The following is a 17,915-nucleotide window of genomic DNA, read 5'->3' on the forward strand; positions in this document are numbered from 1 at the left end:
TAAAACTTTTCATGAAGCATTTTCATGTTACAACTTTGTAAGAAGGAGCTTTTCAAGGCATATCTTGAGACATGTGGGGCCGGATTCACAAAAGCTTTCTTAAGAAAAAACTTCAATCTCAAACTTAAAGGATAATCCTAAACTCAAATACTGAAAAATGCCATTTTTAAAAAAAATGTGTGGAATTTCCCAGTTAAAGTTAAAGCTACACCACGTAAATTTCGGGGATTTGGAGACCTCTCTGGAAGAAATGCGCAATTGCACACCGCATGTGGGAAAACACTTAAGTAGGTGGGCTGTGTGTCGGCCCCCTTCCCCGAGCTGATAAATCTAATGATTAAGACAGTCTTAATTACTTTATTAACATTTTCTTAAGAAAGTCTTCTTTGTTTTCTTTGTTGGCTACGGTGTATTTTACCCCGTATCATAAATGACGCAGGATACATTGTGAATTTCTATTAACTGTTATTGACGTTATTTAGTTTAATCTGCTCAGAAGATCAAAATGGAGCAAAAACATCAAACCAGGAGCTGAAACCAATTTAGTAAACAAGAACCAGCAGTGATGGTGGAAGAAACAGCCAACAGGAAAAAAATCTTCCTCAGAAAATACAATAACTGTGGGGTGACGGCCAAAGTTTGATCAATTTAGATGCTGACCTCGTCGACTCTCACAGCCTGAGATGAGCATGAGGCTGTCGTAAGGGTGAGAAAACATTTATGAACATAACATTTTCGAGAAGACGACTTCTTCTTAAAATTATTCATAAAGGACTTGTTAAGAAAAGAAAACAAGACAGTTCTTAAGAAGTTATTCGAGGAATAATCATCTCTCATTACTTTTTTATTTATGTATGAAGTTGAGAAATAACACGGTTTGAGAAGATCTTCTTTCTTATCTTCTTTTGTGAATCCAGCGCTTGGTTCCCATCACCACCACAGTAAAGAACCACTCTGAACAACATTTCCTAACTATTTAACTATGGACAAATGTTGAAAAATCACTGGAATTTTCCTTAATGCCAAAATATGGCAACGTTGCCATAAATATAGCACTTTAACATGGTAAATCTTTGCAAATTGACATAGAAAACCTGCACATTAATATTTAAACAGCAAATAAAAAGCCTTCACCGCAAAAAATCGTATCTTCTCAATTTAAATGACATTAAATATAGTCAATAAATCTAATATTTCTCCTGTTGAGATTGGTTTAAGCTTAACTGAAGATTATTTACCTCATAACAAGACTGTTTTACCTGTTGTTCAGTAAATTTATCTCATTATACTGGCAGATAATTTTGCTTGTTGTAATAAATGTGCTTGAAACCAGTAGAATTATCGGTATAGTGCATTTTACTAGATAAAATTACTTACAACAAGTAAAAACTGTCTAGAAATAATATCTTAAAATCTATAATACGTGCGTATAAGTGCATAACCATCTCAAAATGGGAAATATTAGACATATTGACTAGATTTAAGATGATTTCACTTGTCAAGATGCCAGTATTGCAGTGTAAACAGGCAGGACCTATTCGTTTTCTCTATTCTTCAAGCTCCTGTGGTGCGGAGAGATGCTCAGGGTTAATAAATCCAGCTCCAGCAGGAGGAACACCCAGTCCAGGTGTGAGCGCTCCTGTTTCAGCCTGGACACTAAAGCACTCGGTCAGCAGGCCTCTGAATCAGAGCACAGTGTCAGTTGGGCCATTTGCTCTAAATTACATGCTGTCATCATTAATTCATGACCGGTGCTAACTATGGCAAGTAACTGGAGTTTTTCTTTGTCCAATTAGATGTAGTACCAGCAGTCCTGAGAGGCACTGAAGCCTCTACAAATAACATGAGCAGCGATACGAGCAGAGAAAACGACACTGGATCCAAGTTCCAGATCTGACATGTTCAATCTGCAACAAGAGACGGTCAAACACTAAGAAGCCAGTTCGTTCGCCAGCGTCTAGCTCCCGTTCCACCTTAAATGGTGCAGCCGTTACATTCCGGTGTCTAAGTCACTATTTAAGGAGGAACAGGGAAATCTGAACAAGATGCTGGCGAATGAGAAGCAACTTCAGTCTCATGGAAAGTCGAACACAGACATTTTACAAGAAACTGTTCTACTTTCGCGGAAAAAGTTTCCTGCCGGAGATGTGAGAAAAGCGGCTGTAGCTGAGCTACAGCTGAAAGCAGAGCAGAGTACGTCTCCATTTTCATTAGTATTCTTAGCCTTTACTAGTACATCAGCACCTACTGAGACACACTTACAGCCAAAATGGCAAAACGGACATAAAGTTAGTGATATATAAAAAATATATGTGGTTTGAATTTTGTTGAAAGGACAAAATGGCTCTTAATATTTGGGTTGCGACCCCTGGACTAAGATGCATTTCCTGGCCGCTACGTCACAGCAGGCTGTTCCAAAGTGAAGAATCCTTCATATACATCCCGGAAATGCAGCCTCCATTCTGAGTGATTTCGAGGACGCAATAGTTCCAGGCCTTCGGTTACCCACAGTTCTCTGTGCATGAACGACGAAGGAAAAAAAAAAAAACAGCACCACGAAAATGATGGAAAACGGAGCCGTAGGAGCAGAGCTCGTTCTAAAATTCCTTTGATAAGTTGTTCACGTCCTTGAATTCGTGTTCATGACCTTATGAAGTGTAAAATGACTGATTAATTAAACCACTCGTCCATATATTGTCATTTAATTAGAAGTATTTGTATATACAGTACTGTGTGAAAGTCTTAGGCACCCAAGACACATTTGCTGAGAAAAGTGTTAATATTTGAATAAACAAAATTTATAGAATATATATATATATATATATATATATAAAATAGTGATTTTCTGGATGTCAGTGTGTTTGTTGACCCATCTCCAAGCCGCTCCTCGAGGAAGTCCAGTATTATATGTAGTTAAAAAGCAGCTCCTGGTTTGACCAATCAGTGCTCAGTAAATTGAGCTCATGATGTCATTGATGATATTAACGAGTCACTGTGGCGGCTGTGAAGGTGTCAAGGAAAAATACGGACCCAAGAAATTCTTGTTCCTTTTGATTGTTTTTCTGTTTATTTGAATTATGAATACGACTTTATTCTAATGTATATTGTGATAAACTCACTGCTGAGGTCAGCTGTTTAAAAATGTGCTTAGAGGCCTAAAACGTTCACACAGTGCTGTATGTAGTCCATAAAGAAAAGCTTTTCAATATACGATATATGGACAAATGCTTTAATTAATACAGCATTGTAAATAACAGCGGCGCTTCAGATGACATTTAGTTTGTTAAGACCTTTCTGTCAGCGAAGGCGTTAAAGGAGCTAAAGGGGAGTTCCACCTATAAGCCTTTAAAGTTTCTGCATAATTCAACTGTTAAAACGTAAACAGAGTCACTCAGAGTGGTCTGATACTGAGGTGGGCGAATGTAATATCACTATACTTCAAGACATTTTCATAATACATGATGTAAAACAATGTTTATTTTTATAATATCTGATAAGTTGGAACAAAGTAGTGCCACATTTAGCCCTTGTGTGGTGCTGATGTGTTCGTTACTAAAATGTTACTAAAGTGTTTGAAAATGCCAGATGTTTATATCACAGTTGACCAGCACTTTAGCAGCTGTAGCCAGTCAGCAGCCTGTCCATGTTGTTCAACCTCAGACACACACACACACACACACACACACACACACACACACACACACACTAACAGCAGGCCATGTAGGAGGAGAACAGATTGAAGGACACAGCACCTCCACACTTTTACTCCCCGCGGGTTCAGCCCAGCACCACGTGTAATATAAACGTGTGGGGGGTGAACAGAGTGAAGACCCTGAAAATGGGTAATTTTATATGTTCTTCACAGAAAATAACCAAAGGTCAAGAATCAGAGGTTGAAATAAATCGCATCATTTTTTTTTCTGGTAAACATTGAAAATGCGTCCCACAGACCCCAAAACTATGAATCCAATGATTTGCATTCAACACTTCCCACACGATGCTGCATCTACTCCAATTAAACAGGATTAAATAGCCTCGCTTTTTAATCAAACAAGCAGACTGGCAGCAACAATATCCACGATATGTTCAGAAAAGCCCAGTGTGACAAGTTTTGATGTAATTTATCACAACCATGATAAAAATGGTCATATTGTCCAGATGTGAAAAGCTTGAATTGTTCACAGTGCTGGTGATGGGAACCAGACGTCTGAAGAATTTAATGCCTCTCTACCTCTCTGTAAGTTATTACATGCAATGGTTATGAATTCACTGCCTGTAGGAAAAAACTTATTTTATCAAACTCATTCACGGTGTGGAGGCACATGCAGGGTGTTGTGAGGTAAAACAGTCCCCAAAGAAAACATTCAAATTCATCACTATTTTACCCTCATCAACTTTCCATATAAAACTCAGAAGACTTCACTGGTTCTCTGCTGGTTCTGGATGGTAAATAAAATGTCTATATCTGTGTTGTCGCCATGGTGACGCCTGGTTCCTATCACCACCACTGTAAAGACATCTGACCATTTCACACCAAACCGCTCAGAATCGCTCTGTTTACACCTCATGACTGAATTAGACCGAGAAAAATTCCCTTTAAAAGCAACAAATATGAACTTTGCACACAGTCAGTCTGTTTTCATATCATCATTATTAGTAGTAGTAATAGTAGTACCAGTAGTAGTATTAACATATAAAATAATGTGTTTTATTTATTTTTTCTTATATTATTCCAACTTATTTGATGTTTATTCTTTTACTGCTCTATTCTAGTAAATTATATGATTTTTTTTCTTATTGCTTAGTAACTAAATTGGTTCTCTTACTTAATTTTAACATGTTTTAATTATATGTTTTATTGATATTTCATGCCTGTTTTCTGTTTTAGCTATTTTATTTATATATATATATATATATATATATATATATATATATATATATATATATATATATATATACACGCACACACACACACACACACACACACACACACATACATACATACATACATATATATATATATATATATATATATATGAGGTCTTGGTCTGACAGCAGTGATATGCTTTTTTCAATCCCTTGTAATTTGCTTGGCTACACTGTAAAAGAGCGAACTGACTGTTACGGTAAAAATTACAGGACAAATCTGGGCTGCAATGCAGTCTGAGCAATAATACATACTAAGCTTGTAGTTTATAGGAAGTCTAAGCTGAAGCTTTTCCTCAGTTTGTTCCAGAGAAACAGCTGTGTAGGTCCGTCAGCAGCTTAGACCATAAACAAAAGACCAGATAACCCCGAACTGCAGCGTTTAAGCTTAATAATTCAGTTATTCCCAGCACTGCGTTTATTCACATAACACAATGAAACTAGCCCTCCTCGCTTCATAGCTCCTGCAGTCAGACTCCTCTGAAGGTGAACGTGGTTACCTCATAGAGTCACAGCAATAACAGCAGCACTGAAGATATCGCCAATATACAAGAGAGACAGGTGCTCAAAACATGGATATTAAAACGGGAATTCCACCAATTTCTCGACATTTCTGCATCCAGTTTTAATCACGGTGAGCAAAGGCATTCAGAGTGGTTTGAAATAAAGCAGTTAACTGTTGAGAAGCTGACTGACAGGGGTCACACAAATATAGCCATTTCTTAAAGTATCCAAAAGTTTTTAACATGGACTTTTTAATAAATCGCTGTTTTGTGGTTTTTGGCATCATTTGAAAATGCCTGTTGTCCTTTACATTGTGTTTAAATTTCGTGATGAACGGACCAAAACAAACGACCCAAAATGGCTTGGAAAGTCAGTTGGAACTCTGGTTCCATTGACTTGCATTAAAAGCAAACTAGACTTTTCCTTCCTCCTGACAAGTTACCACATTGGAGATACAAGGTTCTGTTCCGACAGCAGAGATATAATGTTGATGGTAACTGGTACATTTCCTATTTTGCCTCACAACATCCAGCATGACTAGTAGATCATAAAACACATCTTAGGCCAAAACTTCAAACAATGTCTCCGACACCAAGCGGCGTGTTCATAACCGTTTTGTGTAAGACCTTCCTGTGAGGGAGCTTAGAGAGGTGGACGTCTGGTTCCTATCACCACCACTGTGAAGTATTCTGACGCCGCAAGTGTCTCTAGAACAGAGCGTTTCCCACCAAACCACTCCGAACAACTCGGTTTACCTCTTAACCACCGAATTATGCAGGAATTTTGATAGAATTCCTCTTTAAAAGCAACAAATATGAACTTGAGTTTGTCATCGTAAAATGGACCAAGTTTAGGAACAATCAGGCTGATCAACATTACATACACTGTCAGAAATGAAGGTTCTGTGCAGGTTTATTTTTCGTTCATCAAGGTACAAACAGTGTACATGTTCCCTCAAAGGTTCTCCAGTGGTTCTAAGGTCTGATTGTGAAGTTTCTCCAGGTGAAAAGTTGGTATTTGTTCCTTTTTCATAACCGAATGTTTTAAAACAGAGCAGTAGAATAAAAGCCTGGAGGCGAGGCGAGGCTGGGTGTGTGGAGTCAGTCCAGCTTAGAACAGATCATTTCAGTGGATTATGGTTCAGTTATGTTCCCTGACTAAAGGGTCTGAGATGGAGCCTTGAGAGGACCACCCCAGAGACAAGAGGGGCACTGACCCAGAGACAGCTTAGCACCTTTATTTCTGAGAGTGTAAGAAAATGCCATGAGGGGTTTAAACCGGTCCCAGAAAGAAACAGCCATGTCCATCCAGCAGTAGCCTAAACACATTCATCTAGCACAAATTTTGAGCAATGGGTGGAATTCCCCTTTCCACGCAGTACGCAGGCAGGTGTGAACTTCTACCAGCCTGAAGAAAACGATGGACTCGGTTTACCTGACTCAAATGTGCATCACTTCCACGTGCGCACAATATATGACATAAACACAGTTACTGCCCATCAGTTTGTTTACTTTTGGCGCGTGGAAATGATCAAAATCAAATTCAATGCATCACTTTCAACTGCTATTCCCTTCCCAGGGTCGGAGGGAGTCCAGCTACTTCTGACCGCTTGGCAGACATGACACAGCACTCTGGGGGCTGGCGGTGAAGTCGCGAGTGAGCTGCGAGCTCGTGAACGCACTTTTTTACTGAGTTGCGCGAGGAGAACCGAAGCTTTCATGTCACGCGTCCGGCCCGGTCCACCGTCACCGGCCCCTCTGCTCGCTTTATCACCGCGGCGCACGCAGTTAGCGCAGTTTCCAGCGCGCAGACGCAAAAGCCAGAACTCGAGATTGAAAACCACGCGCCAGCGGGTCTCTCAGCATCTGAGGGTGAAGGAAGCAAAACACACACAGGCCAGTCTTACCGCGCGTGAAGGAGCTGCTCAACGCCAGAGACGCGAAAGTTCACTCAGACCAGCTGAGCCGCCGCTGCTCCTCCAGCAAAGCGCAGCTACAGACACACAGCAGCGCTGCCGAGCTTCTCTTAAACACCCTCCACCCTCCACCCCCACCGCAGCCCAGCCAATCACAGCCCGAGCCTCCGTTTTCGGGTTCATTTGCATACCCGGTTTACATGTCGGTGGAGGTGCACACGATACAAAGCTAAAAGCAGTAATAATGCAACATGTACAGCAACTAAATTACAACAATAATAATGTTACATAACATTGGCCTAATAAGTAACAATTATAATATATGAAAAGTAATATTACATATTACATACATAATACATATATATATTAATGGAAGTCAATGGAACCAGAACTTTTTCCAAGTCATTTCGGGCCGTTTCTTATACATTTAATTTCACAGAATTTACAAACAATGTAAAGGGTGACTGGTATTTTTAACAAGATGCTAAAAACTGAAAAAATGACAAAAATGGAGATACAAGGTTTTCTTCCAACAGCAGTATATATATATATATATATATATATATATATATACTAAATACTCTATACTAAATACTATACTCTATACTAAATACTCTACCTGTTCATAAGTACATACTTATCCCCCTTCATATTTATAACCTGTACATTCTTGTTTATAACCTGTATAACCCCCTTCATGTTCATACCCCCTCATATTTTTTTAACCTGTATATACTATACTTACTGTACATTGTAAGATATATATTTATATTGCTGCTAAGCACTTCTGGATGGATGCAAACTGCATTTCGTTGCTTTGTACCTGCGACATACGCAATGACAATAAAGTTGAATTCTATTCTATTCTATTCTACATATATATATATATATATGTACATTATCTTGCCAAAAGTATTCACTCATCTGCCTTCACATGCATATGAAATTGAGTGACATCCCATTCTTAATCCATGGGGTTCAATATTGAGCTGATCTGAAGGTCACATGAAGTTTGGAGGTCTGTAGTGATTGACTCTGCAGAAAGTCGGTGACCTCTGCGCACTATGCCCCTCAGCATCCGCTGACCCCGCTCTGTCCTTTTACGTGGCCGACCACTTTGTGGCTGCGTCGCTGTCGTTCCCACTTTGTTATAATCCCACTGACAGTCGACTGTGGAATATTTAGTAGCAGCATTTAAGGTGACAGCTAACTTCATCCTCACCAGACAGTGAGAGTTCATGTAACTTGCCATTAGCTTAATGCTAACAAAACACTAGAATCCTATAGGGGCGCTAGTAGACCTTAGCATTGTCGCTGACGTGTGTTTTTTCCTTGTGTTTTGACTTTTCTGACACAAATTGAAGGCCTAGGTTTAGTAGTCATGTTTTGCTGCTTTATGTTATTAAATACATACACAGATCAGGCGTAACATCATGACCACCTCCTTGTTTCTACACTCACTGTCCACTTTATTATCAGCTCCACTTACTGTATAGCTGCACTCTGTAGTTCTACAGTTACAGACTGTAGTCCATCTGTTTCTCTGATACTCTGTTACCCTGTTCTTCAGTGGTCAGGACCCCCACAGACCGTCACAGAGCAGGTGCTATTTGGGTGGTGGATCATTCTCAGCACTGCAGTAACTGTAACACCATGGAGAGATGATGAGGTGGACGCATATGCTGAGAAAAGTGAGGTTTATTATGGGCAGATCCATGCTCAGGGTCTAGACAGTCCAGAGTCAAAGAGCCAACACGGGGGTACCAAGGGACAAACATAACTTACATAAACACAGACTGGAAACACCACGGAGGCGGGAATAAACAAAACAACACAGGGTCGAACAAAGACCACAAGAGAATACAAAGACCAGCACCACACTAGGACAAACACAGGGCTTAAATACAACGGACTAACAAGACACAGGTGAAAGTAATCAAGGGCTGGGTCTGAAAACAAGGGGGAAGGAGCAGGAAGAACTCAATGTAAACAAAAGCACATGGACAGGACTAGAAGCTAAACACAAGCACATGGACAGGACTGGGAGGAGCCAGTCGTGATCAATAACACTAATGTGGTGGTGGTGTGTTAGTGTGTGTTGTGCTGGTACAAGTGGATCACACAGAGCAGTGCTGCTGGAGGTTTTAAACACTGTGTCCACTCACCGCCCACTTTATTAGACACGCTTTACCTTGTCGGGCCACCTTGTAGATGTAAAGTCAGAGACGACAGCTCATCTCACCTCACACTGAGCTGTCACAGTAGAGGTGGAGTAGTAGCCATGGAAAGCATAACTGTAGTGATGGGTGTGGTGTAATCATGGAATAGGGTGTAGTATAATCATGGAAATAGCCCATGGATAACCATGGGTGCACGGTAACCATGGAAATGGGTCTATTATAACCATGGAAATGAGTGTAATGGGTGTAGTGTAACCATAGAAATAGGTGTAGCGTAACCATGGAAATGGGTACAGTGTAACCATGGAATTGGGTGTAGTGTAACCATAGAATGGGTGTAATGTAACCATGGAAATGGGTCTAATGGGTGTAGTATATCCATGGAAATGCATGCAGCAAGATGATTGATGGACAACTGATCTTTTCTGGCCTTGAAGTTTGTCAGTAACCTGCTGAATCTTGACACTTGCCTCCTGATCATTTTTAGCACATCAAAGGAAAAACTGTGGAAAATGTGCTCCAGTAAATGAACAGAACCCGTACCAAAGTCTCTACTTTGCCAATAGATATTGTGTTTAGTGCAACAATGTCTCACGCTCTCACTATCTGACTCCATCTAACCTCCGACGCCCAAACACAGAGCCCCAGGCAAGGGCAGGTGGCCATTCAGCCATCTGTGCCGCCTGCTGTCACCTCCTCCACATTCTGCCAATCTTCAGCTGTGCCAGTCATGGACGCCACCCTCTCCACAGGGGCAGAGCATACGACTGATCCATCTCCAGCCGTACGGTCACACACAAACACACATGTCCGTAATTAGAGTTACATAACTCTCTGCTGGGGAGCGGCGTTACAGCAGGGCGCTGAAAATGCATCGATGTGTAGAAATAGTACTTTATTAAAGTCTCTAAACTAAATTTTAAAAAACTTGCTGTATTGGTTTTATCGTCTGTATTTCACTACAGAGTAAACAGCTTGATCAGTCATATCTGTGTATTTTAAAAATGATTCTGAACCATAGTGGTCAAATTTTTATTTCATGGTTCACTGACTCGCTAACAGAGTACACCTCCCAACAATGGCACTTATGTTTGTTTAAAAAGTCAGATTTCAGACTTACATATTAATATATAGCAAGTCTTATTTACAAAATGATTTTGGATAGCAGTAAAAAAATAAAAATCATGCCATTTCAGAATGATCAAAAAATTATCCACCTTGTAAAACTGCCGTCGCTCAATTCCACTGATCCTGAGTGGCGCGAGGAGTGTCATCAGGAGATCACAAGTTCGATCCCTGGTGATGCTGCAGCCGTCCGTATCCGGAAGTCCAAGAGAGCACAATTGGCCTCACTCTCTCTGGGTGGGTAGGATGAGCCCCCTTCTCCCCCCATCACTCAATGTGATGCCAGTCAGTGCAGTTGGCACTTTGCTCCGAGCGCGTTTGGCTGTCCAGTGACGTTGCGTGAGCGGCAGTTCGAGAAGAAGCGGTGGCTGGTTTCGCAGGTCTCGGAGGAAGCCTGCGCTGCCTTCACCCTCCTAACATCGGTAGCTTCGCATGATTGGGGGAGTCCTAAGTAGAGGGTAGAATTGGAGACGACTAAATTGGGGAGAAAATCGGGTAAAATTAAAATAATAATAATTATTGTTTTATGAATTAGAATCACAGAGAGATTATACTTGGTTATACACGCTGACAGTTCTGAGCTGGCCTGGTACTGACACCATACTAAGATGTGGGAATGAGATCCATGGCCATGACTTAGTAAGCTGTGGGAACAAGATCCTAATGTGTGGCCACAGTTTAATAAGGCATGTTACTTAATAGGCACTTAATAAGGCATGATGTCATTCCCACGCCTTACTAAGTCATGACCACACATTAGAATCTCGTTCCCATGCCTTACTAAGATACTTAATAGACACTTAATAAGGCCTGATCTTGTTCCCACTCCTTATTAAGTCATGGCCACATGCTAGAATCTCATTCGTACACCTTACTGAGTTGTGGCCACACAATAGGATCTTGTACCCTCACTTTACTAAGTTGTGGCCACACATTAGGATCTCGTTCCCACAATTTAGTAAGTTACTAAATAGGCAATTAATACGGCATGATCTCGTTTCCATGCCTTACTAAGTCATGGCCACATATTAGGATCTCGTTCTTATGCCTTACTAAATCATGGTCACACATTAGGATCTCGTTCCTACATCTTACTAAGTTGTGGCCACACATTAGGATCTCGTTCCTACATTTTACTAAGTCATGGCCACATATTAGGATCTTGTTCTTACGCCTTACTAAGTCATGGCCACACATTAGGATCTCGTTCCTACATCTTACTAAGTTGTGGACACATATTAGGATCTCGTTCCCACGACTTAGTAAGTTACTTAATAGGCACTTAATAGGGCATGATTCTTATTCCCACGCCTTACTAAGTCATGGCCACATATTAGGATCTCGTTCTTATGCCTTACTAAGTCATGGCCACACATTTGGATCTCGTTCCTACATCTTACTAAGTTGTGGACACGTATTAGGATCTCATTCCCACATGTTAACATAGCGTTGTTTTTAATTTTAGCAGCTCTTTATGCCACTTATCGTTTTACTTCCATGAGCGTCTGGTTTGTCTGCCGAGTGCGACAGAGATGAATATTTACCAGGTCGTTATCATTATTATATAAAGCTGATTCACACAATCTACTGAGAGTGTAAAAAAATAAACAGCAGATTCTTCCTGAGCTGATATGATGACGGGCTTCAAGGGCATTTATTGCACACATTTGTTTCAGCTTTTTTCCACACACCTGAAACAGGTGACAATAACAAACAGTGATGACAGCCAGAGGGCTGGAGAGCATTTGTCAGCATAGGAGCCGGTATTAATAGATACTGAGTCACTCTTACCTGCTGAGATTGTTCAGAATCTGTACAGTAGATGATTCACACAGATTTGGTTTGGACCTCCATCCGCCTTCTGTAACGGACCAGCCATGATTGATCACATGGTCTGTCGTCGTTCTGTTTGGGTCCCTCTGTCACAGTCCATCCCTCTGCTGACCAATGCTCGCTTGCCATACGTATGGAAAGAAGAAACAAGCAGAGAAACTGTTTCTTTCTGAATGTTTTGGGTGAAATTTGATTATTATTGTTTGCTTGTGTATTATCAGCGAATAGTGAGGACAGCTGAGAAGATCATCAGGGTCTCTCTCCCCTCCATCATGGACATCTACACCACACGCTGCATCCGGAAAGCCACCAGCATTGTGTATAATGCTGTAATAAAAGTCTCTTGCCTTGACCCTTGACTTGACTTGTGCAGGTCAAAGTAGTCCTGGTAGTTGAGCACAAACATGCACCACTGACGAAGCCTAAATAGGTTCAAACTGAAACGTCTGTTGTGTGTATTTCTGTTTGTTTAGTGAGCGATTGAAGGAATTTACTCTCCTGATGATTGTAAGCGGTTTCTGACAGAACAGTCTGCTCTCGAGGGGTGTGTGTACTGTTTTGTGGAGGTTTGACCATTTTGTAGTGGAAATGTGTTATTTTGTCCAGCTAGTTTCTCTTTAGTGTCATGTGTTAACAACTTTGAGAACATTCTGAGTGGACAAAGTGCAACTGAGAAAACTTTATGAGCAGAAGACAATACTGACACTCCCATATTCCATAATGACAAATTCAGGGTGACTGTATGTGTGACTGGTGACATGAAGGAATACGGGGACAGTTTAACCAACAGAAAGAGAGAGAGAGAGGGAGAGGGAGAGAGAAGATAGATAGATAGATAGATAGATAGATAGATAGATAGATAGATAGATAGATAGATAGATAGATAGATAGATAGACAGAGAGAGATAGAGGAACATTAATACAGAGAGAAGGAGTGGAAGGGGAGACAGGGAGAGGATGACCATGAGAGAGACAGACAGGGTAACTTGGGAGGGGAGAGAGAGGGAGATGATGACTTGGGGGGAGAGAGAGAGAGAGAGAGAGAGAGACTGAGAGAGCCTGACAGGAGAGATGGACAGAAAAAGTAGATAGAAAGAGAGATAAAGGAAAAAGAGAGAGAAAGAAACAGAGAAAGACAGAGAGGCATAGCAGGCGGTCTGATCGAATCAATAACCTTAATAATGAGATCAGGGGGTGTCATAAGTGCCCCCCCCAGGCTCTGCATGTCCCTTCTTCCATAAAGAACACCACCTTCCTCAGCAAGTGGGCAGTACGCCTCATTAACCTTCCCAGGGCTACAAACCACTTTGCTTTCGTGTGGCTGAAGATGCACTGCTGTGTTGTTTTTCTGCTCTGTGAGGGAGAACATGGGTTACTCTGTCTAACACTCTGCTGAACTAGACCCCCCAAATCTCCACATGGTCCATCCAGTAGGACAGAAGGGTCAGTACATTAATGCAGTCCAGAGGGATAATTACCACAGATGGACGCTTTCATCATTTTATGCAGGAAAGTAACTCAACGTAACGTGCCTGGAGTCCATCTGTCTGACAACTCAACAAAACTATACAATTTAACCACTTTATTAACAAAGACCAAATAAACAAACGTTACTCACCGTCGCCCTCTAAAGGAGTTATTAACAAAGACCAAATAAACAAACGTTACTCACCGTCGCCCTCTAAAGGAGTTATTAACAAAGACCAAATAAACAAACGTTACTCACCGTCGCCCTCTAAAGGAGTTATTAACAAAGACCAAATAAACAAACGTTACTCACCGTCGCCCTCTAAAGGAGTTATTAACAAAGACCAAATAAACAAACGTTACTCACCGTCGCCCTCTAAAGGAGTTATTAACAAAGACCGAATAAACAAACATTACTCACCGTCGCCCTCTAAAGGAGTTATTAACAAAGACCAAATAAACAAACGTTACTCACCGTCGCCCTCTAAAGGAGTTATTAACAAAGACCAAATAAACAAACGTTACTCACCGTCGCCCTCTAAAGGAGTTATTAACAAAGAACAAATAAACAAACGTTACTCACCGTCGCCCTCTAAAGGAGTTATTAACAAAGACCAAATAAACAAACGTTACTCACCGACGCCCTCTAAAGGACTTATTAAAAAAACCAGAATAAACAAACGTTACTCACCGTCGCCCTCTAAAGGAGTTATTAACAAAGACCGAAAAAACAAACGTTACTCACCGTCGCCCTCTAAAGGAGTTATTAACAAAGACCGAATAAACAAACATTACTCACCGACACCCTCTAAAGGAGTTATTAACAAAGACTGAATAAACAAACGTTACTCACCATCGCCCTCTAAAGGAGTTATTAACAAAGACCGAATAAACAAACGTTACTCACCGCCGCCCTCTAAAGGAGTTATTAACAAAACCAGAATAAACAAACGTTACTCACCGTCGCCCTCTAAAGGAGTTATTAACAAAACCAGAATAAACAAACGTTACTCACCGTCGCCCTCTAAAGGAGTTATTTACAAAACCAGAATAAACAAACGTTACTCACCGTCGCCCTCTAAAGGAGTTATTAACAAAGACCAAATAAACAAACGTTACTCACCGACGCCCTCTAAAGGACTTATTAAAAAAACCAGAATAAACAAACGTTACTCACCGTCGCCCTCTAAAGGAGTTATTAACAAAACCAGAATAAACAAACGTTACTCACCGTCGCCCTCTAAAGGAGTTATTAATAAAGACCGAATAAACAAACGTTACTCACCGTCGCCCTCTAAAGGAGTTATTAACAAAGACTGAATAAACAAACGTTACTCACCGTCGCCCTCTAAAGGAGTTATTAACAAAGACCAAATAAACAAACGTTACTCACCGTCGCCCTCTAAAGGAGTTATTAACAAAGACAGAATAAACAAACGTTACTCACCGTCGCCCTCTAAATGAGTTATTAATAAAGACCGAATAAACAAACGTTACTCACCGTCGCCCTCTAAAGGAGTTATTAACAAAGACAGAATAAACAAACATTACTCACCGTCGCCCTCTAAAGGAGTTATTAACAAAACCAGAATAAACAAACGTTACTCACCGTCGCCCTCTAAAGGAGTTATTAACAAAGACCAAATAAACAAACGTTACTCACCGTTGCCCTCTAAAGGAGTTATTAACAAAGACCGAATAAAAAAACATTACTCACCGTTGCCCTCTAAAGGAGTTATTAACAAAGACCAAATAAACAAACGTTACTCACCGTTGCCCTCTAAAGGAGTTATTAACAAAACCAGAATAAACAAACGTTACTCACCGCCGCCCTCTAAAGGAGTTATTAATAAAGACCGAATAAACAAACGTTACTCACCATCGCCCTCTAAAGGAGTTATTAACAAAGACCGAATAAACAAACATTACTCACCGTCGCCCTGTAAAGGAGTTATTAACAAAGACCGAATAAACAAACGTTACTCACTGCCGCCCTCTAAAGGAGTTATTAACAAACGTTACTCACTGCCGCCCTCTAAAGGAGTTATTAACAAAGATGGAATAAACAAACGTTACTCACCGTCGCCCTCTAAAGGAGTTATTAATAAAGACCGAATAAACAAACGTTACTCACCATCGCCCTCTAAAGGAGTTATTAATAAAGACCGAATAAACAAACGTTACTCACCGTCGCCCTCTAAAGGAGTTATTAACAAAGACCGAATAAACAAACGTTACTCACCGTCGCCCTCTAAAGGAGTTATTAACAAAGACCGAATAAACAAACGTTACTCACCGTCGCCCTCTAAAGGAGTTATTAACAAAGACCGAATAAACAAACGTTACTCACCGTCGCCCTCTAAAGGAGTTATTAACAAAACCAGAATAAACAAACGTTACTCACCGTTGCCCTCTAAAGGAGTTATTAACAAAACCAGAATAAACAAATGTTACTCACCGTCGCCCTCTAAAGGAGTTATTAATAAAGACCGAATAAACAAACGTTACTCACCGTCGCCCTCTAAAGGAGTTATTAACAAAGACAGAATAAACAAACATTACTCACCGTCGCCCTCTAAAGGAGTTATTAACAAAACCAGAATAAACAAACGTTACTCACCGTCGCCCTCTAAAGGAGTTATTAACAAAGACCAAATAAACAAACGTTACTCACCGTTGCCCTCTAAAGGAGTTATTAACAAAGACTGAATAAAAAAACATTACTCACCGTTGCCCTCTAAAGGAGTTATTAACAAAGACCAAATAAACAAACGTTACTCACCGTTGCCCTCTAAAGGAGTTATTAACAAAACCAGAATAAACAAACGTTACTCACCGCCGCCCTCTAAAGGAGTTATTAATAAAGACCGAATAAACAAACGTTACTCACCATCGCCCTCTAAAGGAGTTATTAACAAAGACCGAATAAACAAACATTACTCACCGTCGCCCTGTAAAGGAGTTATTAACAAAGACCGAATAAACAAACGTTACTCACTGCCGCCCTCTAAAGGAGTTATTAACAAACGTTACTCACTGCCGCCCTCTAAAGGAGTTATTAACAAAGATGGAATAAACAAACGTTACTCACCGTCGCCCTCTAAAGGAGTTATTAATAAAGACCGAATAAACAAACGTTACTCACCATCGCCCTCTAAAGGAGTTATTAATAAAGACCGAATAAAGAAACGTTACTCACCGTCGCCCTCTAAAGGAGTTATTAACAAAGACCGAATAAACAAACGTTACTCACCGTCGCCCTCTAAAGGAGTTATTAACAAAGACCGAATAAACAAACGTTACTCACCGTCGCCCTCTAAAGGAGTTATTAACAAAGACCGAATAAACAAACGTTACTCACCGTCGCCCTCTAAAGGAGTTATTAACAAAACCAGAATAAACAAACGTTACTCACCGTTGCCCTCTAAAGGAGTTATTAACAAAACCAGAATAAACAAATGTTACTCACCGTTGCCCTCTAAAGGAGTTATTAATAAAGACCGAATAAACAAACGTTACTCACCGCCGCCCTCTAAAGGAGCTATTAATAAAGACCGAATAAACAAACGTTACTCACCGTTGCCCTCTAAAGGAGTTATTAATAAAGACCGAATAAACAAACGTTACTCACCGTCGCCCTCTAAAGGAGTTATTAATAAAGACCGAATAAACAAACGTTACTCACCGTCGCCCTCTAAAGGAGTTATTAATAAAGACTGAATAAACAAACGTTACTCACCGTTGCCCTCTAAAGGAGTTATTAACAAAGACCAAATAAACAAACGTTACTCACCGTCACCCTCTAAAGGAGTTATTAACAAAGACCAAATAAACAAACGTTACTCACCGTCGCCCTCTAAAGGAGTTATTAACAAAACCAGAATAAACAAAAGTTACTCACCGTCGCCCTCTAAAGGAGTTATTAACAAAACCAGAATAAACAAACGTTACTCACCGTCGCCCTC

At 40.5% G+C, this 17,915-nt stretch overlaps 1 protein-coding gene across 3 annotated transcripts in view; it reads right to left on the bottom strand.

The window, feature by feature from the left end:
• Positions 1–10,979, bottom strand: part of LOC108441290 (cortexin-1-like) — a 42,898-nt gene extending 31,919 nt beyond the window's left edge. Inside the window, exon 1 of one of the 3 annotated variants that reach the window (XM_037545607.1) lies at positions 10,743–10,979. The gene's annotated coding sequence lies outside the window, so the exon portion shown is untranslated. Of the gene's footprint in view, positions 1–7,336; positions 7,440–10,742 lie in introns of those variants that run through there. The other 2 variants (XM_017720735.2, XM_037545606.1) reach the window with 2 other exon arrangements.
• Positions 10,980–17,915: the final 6,936 nt, after the last annotated feature.

Source organism: Pygocentrus nattereri, chromosome 15 (genome assembly GCF_015220715.1).
Source record: "Pygocentrus nattereri isolate fPygNat1 chromosome 15, fPygNat1.pri, whole genome shotgun sequence".
NCBI classification, from domain to species: Eukaryota; Metazoa; Chordata; class Actinopteri; order Characiformes; family Serrasalmidae; genus Pygocentrus; species Pygocentrus nattereri.